Source organism: Hordeum vulgare, chromosome 6H (genome assembly GCF_904849725.1).
Source record: "Hordeum vulgare subsp. vulgare chromosome 6H, MorexV3_pseudomolecules_assembly, whole genome shotgun sequence".
NCBI classification, from domain to species: Eukaryota; Viridiplantae; Streptophyta; class Magnoliopsida; order Poales; family Poaceae; genus Hordeum; species Hordeum vulgare.
Genome location: NC_058523.1, coordinates 75,584,946 through 75,590,491, shown reverse-complemented (window position 1 = coordinate 75,590,491; position 5,546 = coordinate 75,584,946).

Below are 5,546 nucleotides of genomic sequence, written 5' to 3'. Positions count from 1 at the left end.
TCTTCTGTCAAACCTAATGATTATGGGGCTGGATCGATATGAATCCACTTTGGTTGAAAAGTGCCCCAATGATTCGGAGTCCATCTATATTGATGCTAAAAGCATTGAAAGTGGAGTAGTAGATGTTAAATCTTTGAGTAGTAATGAAATTACTATCCTGGATTTCAAGGAATTCAATTATGATAGTTGCTCCATGATTGAATGCATTTCTTTGATGCAAGCCATGTTAAACTCTCCACACGCTATAGCCAAAACAAGGCCTTTACCGATCATGTCGTCGAAGCTATGATAAAATCTCTTGAAGAGAAACTTGAATTGGAAGTCTCGATCCCTAGAAATCTTCATGATGAGTGGGAACCTACCATCAAAATCAAAATCAAAAACTATGAGTGCACTGCTTTGTGTGATTTGGATGCTACTGTTTCTGCGATTCCAAAGTCTTTATCTGATGTTCTGGGTTTTAATGAGATTGAAGAGTGTTCTCTTAATTTGCATCTTGCTGATTCTACTGTCAAGAAACCCATGGGAAGGATCAATGAAGTTCTTATTATTGCAAATAGGAACTATGTACCCGTGGATTTCATTGTGCTTGACATTGATTGCAATCCTACATGCCCTATTATTCTTGGTAGACCTTTTCTATGGACTATCGGTGCTATCATCGATACGAAGGAAGGGAATATTAGATTTAAATTTCCTTTAAGGAAGGGCATGGAACACGTGCCTGGAAAGAAAATAAGATTGCCTTATGAATCCATGATGAGGCCCACATATGGTTTGAGCACCAAAGACGATGATACGGGATTCTATCCCTTTTATGCCTAACTAAGGGCGTTAAACAATAGCGCTTGTTGGGAGGCAGCCCAATGAATTTATCTTTTTCTTTCTGTTGTGTTGCGTCCACACCATCACAATTCTGTTGTGATTGTGTTTTTTGTGTTTCTTTTTGTGTTTGAGCCAATTAAAACCTTTATGACTAGTCTTGGTAATGGTTGTTTGATCCTGCTGGAAAAAGACAGAAACTTTTCGCTCACGAGATGATTTTTCATTTTTATTCAGCAAGAGATTTTGAGTTGATTCTTTTTGCTTCTGGTTGATATACTTTTTTCCCAGGCCGTCGTAATTTTTCAAATTGTTTGAGGTACCACAAGTATACGAAGTATACAGATTGCTACAAACTCGTTTGTTTTTGTTGAGTTGGTTGCTTGTATTGATTAAACTATGGTTAGTATCGGGGGGTACTAGCCATGGAAAAGTGAGAATACAGTAGCTCAACACCAATTTAGATGGAATTCAAGTTTTCTACAGTACCAAAAGAAGTGGTAGTTTGTTTTCTTGTGCTAATGTTATCACAAGTTTATGTTTAAGTTTTGTGTTGTGAAGTTTTCAAGTTTTGGGTGATGTTCTCATGGACGATGAGACAAGGAGTGGAAAGAGCTCAAGCTTGGGTATTCCCAAGGCATCCCAAGCCAAATTCAAGGACACCAAAAAGCGTAAGCTTGGGGATGCCCCGGGAAGGCATCCCCTCTTTCGTCTTCAATCCATCGATAACATTAGTTGGAGCTATATTTTTATTCACCACATGATATGTGTTTTGCTTGGAGCGTCTTGTATCTTAGGAGTCTTTTCTTTTTGTTGTGTCACAATCATCCTTGCTGCACACCTTTTTGAGAGAGAGAGAGACATGCACTCATCGTGATTTTTGCTAGAGTGCTCATAGTGCTTCACTTATATCTTTTGAGCTAGATACTTTTTGCTCTTGTGCTTCACTTATATCTTTTAGAGCTCGGTGGTGCGTGATTTGGTAGTTGGCTTATGCTATGGAAGTAGTCCCAAATGTTATAGGTACCCAAAGAGGATGCGAAAACCTCCATCTTCATGTGCATTGAGTAGAAAGAGAAGTTTTGATTCCTCTCAAATAGTTTTGAGACGTGGATTTGGTAATATTAAGAGCTATGTTACTAGGGTGTTGTGAATCTAGAAATACTTGTGTTGAAGTTAGTGATTCCCGTAGCATGCACGTATGGTGAATCGCTATGTTAGGAAGTCGTAGCATAATTGATCTATAAATTGTCATCGTTTGTGTTGAGGTCCAGATCACGCGATGGTTTACACCTACCAACCCTTCCCCTCGGAGTATGAGTTTAGCACTTTGTTTCGATTACTAATAAAAACTTTCGTAACAAGTATGTGAGTCCATGGTATAGATGCACTTTCACCTTCCACCATTGCTAGACTCTCTAGTGCTGCGCAATTCTCGCCGGTACACAAACACCCACCATATGCCTTCCTCAAAACAACCACCATACCTACCTACTATGGTATTTTCATAGCCATTCCGAGATATATTGCCATGCAACTCCCACCATTCTTTCTCATGACTTGTGCCGTCACTCTCATATTTCCATTCCATGATCGTAAGATAGCTAGCGAGATGTTTCAATGTCATACGCCATGCTAGATCGTTGCACATCCGGTACACTGCCGGAGGCATTTCCTATGGAGTCATCATCATTGTGAGCTCTGAGCTGTGAGTAAATACAAGTGTGATGATCATCACTATTAGAGCATTGTCCCATCTGAGGAAATAAAAAAAAGCCCAAAGAGCCCAAAAACAAAAAAAAGAGGAGAAAAGAAAAGAAAAGAAAAAAAAGAGGCCTAAGAGCCCAAATAAAATAAAAAAGAGAGAAAAAAGAGAGGGGACAATGCTAGTATCTTTTTCCACACTTGTGCTTCATAATAGCACCATGTTCTTTATGATTGAGAGCTTCTTGCTTTGTCACTACCATATTCCAATGATGGGCTTCCTCAAAATTACCCTAGATCTTCGTTAGCAAGCAAGTTGGATGCACACCCACTAGTTTTCCTTTTGAGCTTTCACATACTTATAGCTCTAGTGCATCGCTTGTATGGCAATCCCTACTCATTCACATTGATATCTATTAATGGGCATCTCCATAGCCTTTTGATACGCCGAGTCAATGTGACCATCTCCTCCTTTTTGTCTCACAACTACCACCACACTCTATTCCACTTATAGTGCTATATCCATGTCTCACGCTCATCTATTGCATGATAGTTATAAAAAGTTTGAGAAAGTAAGAGTGTGAAAACAATTACTTGGCCAATACCAGGGTTGCGCATGATTTACATTAGTTGTTTGAGGATGATGGAGCATTGGCACACTATATGATTTTGTAGGGATAACTTTCCTTGGCCTTGTTATTTTGAAAGTTCATGATTAGCTTGCTAGTTTGCTTGAAGTATTATTGTTTTCATGTCAATAGCAAACTATTGTTTTGAATCTTATGGATCTGAACATTCATGTCACGTGAAAGAAGTTGCAAAGGACAACTATGCTAGGTAGAATTCCACATCAAAAATTCATTCTTTATCACTTCCCTACTCGATGAGGAGCAGGAGTTAATCTTGGGGATGCTTGATACGTCTCCAACGTATCTATAATTTTTTATGGTTTCATGCTATTATCTTGTCAAATTTGGATGTTTTGCATGCCTTTTATATATTTTCTGGGGCTAACTTATTAACTCATTGCCAAGTGCGAGTTCTGTTTTTGACCCCTTTCAGAGGAGATTTTGAAACGGAGTCCAGACGGAAGAAAATCCCCGAAAAGATTTTTTGCGTAACGGAAGAAGCTCGGGAAGCTTGAGAGCCAAGGCAGGGGAGCCTCAGGGGCCCCACAAGGCCCCACCCCGCGGCCAGGGGGTAGGTCGCGGCCCACAAGCTTGTGGGCCCCCTGGGCGCCCTCTGTCCTTGGGGTTGCGCCTATATATTCCCTAAAAATCCCAAAATAATTAGGAGATCATCGAAATCACTTTTCTCCACCGCAAGCTTCTGTCTCCGCAAGATCCCATCTGGGGCACGTTCTGGTGCCCTGCCGGAGGGGGGATTCGGACACGGAGGGCTTCTTCATCAACACCATGACCTCTCCGATGATGTGTGAGTAGTTCACCGTAGACCTACGGGTCCATAGTTAGTATCTAGATGGCTTCTTCTCTCTCTTGGATCTTCAATACAAAGTTCTCCATGATCTTCATGGAGATCTATCCGATGTAATCTTCTTTTGCGGTGTGTTTGTCGAGATCCGATGAATTATGGATTTATGATCAGATTACCTATGAATCTTATTTGAGTTTCTTCTGATCTCTCTTATGCATGATTTCATATCCTTGGAATTCTCTTCGAGTTGTGGGTTTTTTTGGCCAACTAGATCTATGATTCTTGCAATGGGAGAAGTGCTTGGTTTTGGGTTCATACCATGCGGTGACCTCACCCAGTGACAGAAGGGGTAGCGAGGCACGCATCATGTTGTTTCCATTATGGGTAAAAAGATGGGGTTTTAATCATTGGTTTGATATTATCCCTCTACATCATGTCATCTTTCTTAAGCCGTTACTCTGTTCGTCATGAACTCAATACACTAGATGCATGCTGGATAGCGGTCGATGTGTGGAGTAATAGTAGTAGATGCAGAAAGTATCGGTCTACTTGTCTCGGACGTGATGCCTATATGTATGATCATGGCCTTAGATATCGTCATGACTTTGCGCGGTTCTATCATTGCTCGACAGTAATTTATTCACCCACCGTGATATTTGCTATTTTGAGAGAATCCTCTAGTGAACACTATGGCTCCCGGGTCTACTCCACATCATATTTTCAGCCTTACACTTTTTACTTTGTTGCACTTTCCGCCTTCAGATCTCACTTTTGCAAATAATCTTGAAGGGATTGGCTTGTTTGTATTTGCGCATGTACTCTGGACTTGACGAGACCCTCCTTCTGGATCGATATCTTGGTTTTCGAACTGCGGGAAATACTTACTGCTCCTGTGCTGCATCACCCTTTCCTCTTCAAGGGAAAAAACCAACGCAAGCCTAGTCTCCGTCAACGTGTCAATTTCTGGCGCTGTTGTTTGAGAAGTAGCATGCATCACGTCGATTGCAGAGCGGACCTCTAGGTCTTTCCAATAGGGTAGGTCAGATTTCTTCTTCCACATGGGTGTGTGTCCTGCATCGTAATTCGAAACATATAGTCTGCCAGGACCCTATCCAAAGATTACTTGTAAATCACTGACCATATCAAGTATGTGATCACTGGTACGGACAGCGTGCTTCTTTCGGTGATCTGCCTCATCTTTGAAATGCTTTCCTTTATTTCGACATTGATGGTTGGTCAGAAGAAATCGACGATGCCCATGTATACATTCTTCATGCATTTGTCCAAATATATATTGTTGGTGTCATCTAAACAGTGTGGGAATGTTTTGTATCCCTTGTTTGTCTGTCCTGAAAGGTTACTGAGAGCAGGCTAATCGTTGATGGTTGCAAACAGCAACGCATGTAGGTCAAATTCCTCCTATTCGTTCTCATCCCACACACGTACACCAATTCCATTCCATAGCTGTAAAAGTTCATCAACTAATGGCCTTAGGTACACATCAATGTGATTGTCGGGTTACCTAGGGCTTTGGATGAGCACTGACATCATAATGAACTTCCGCTTCATGCACAACCGAGGAGGAA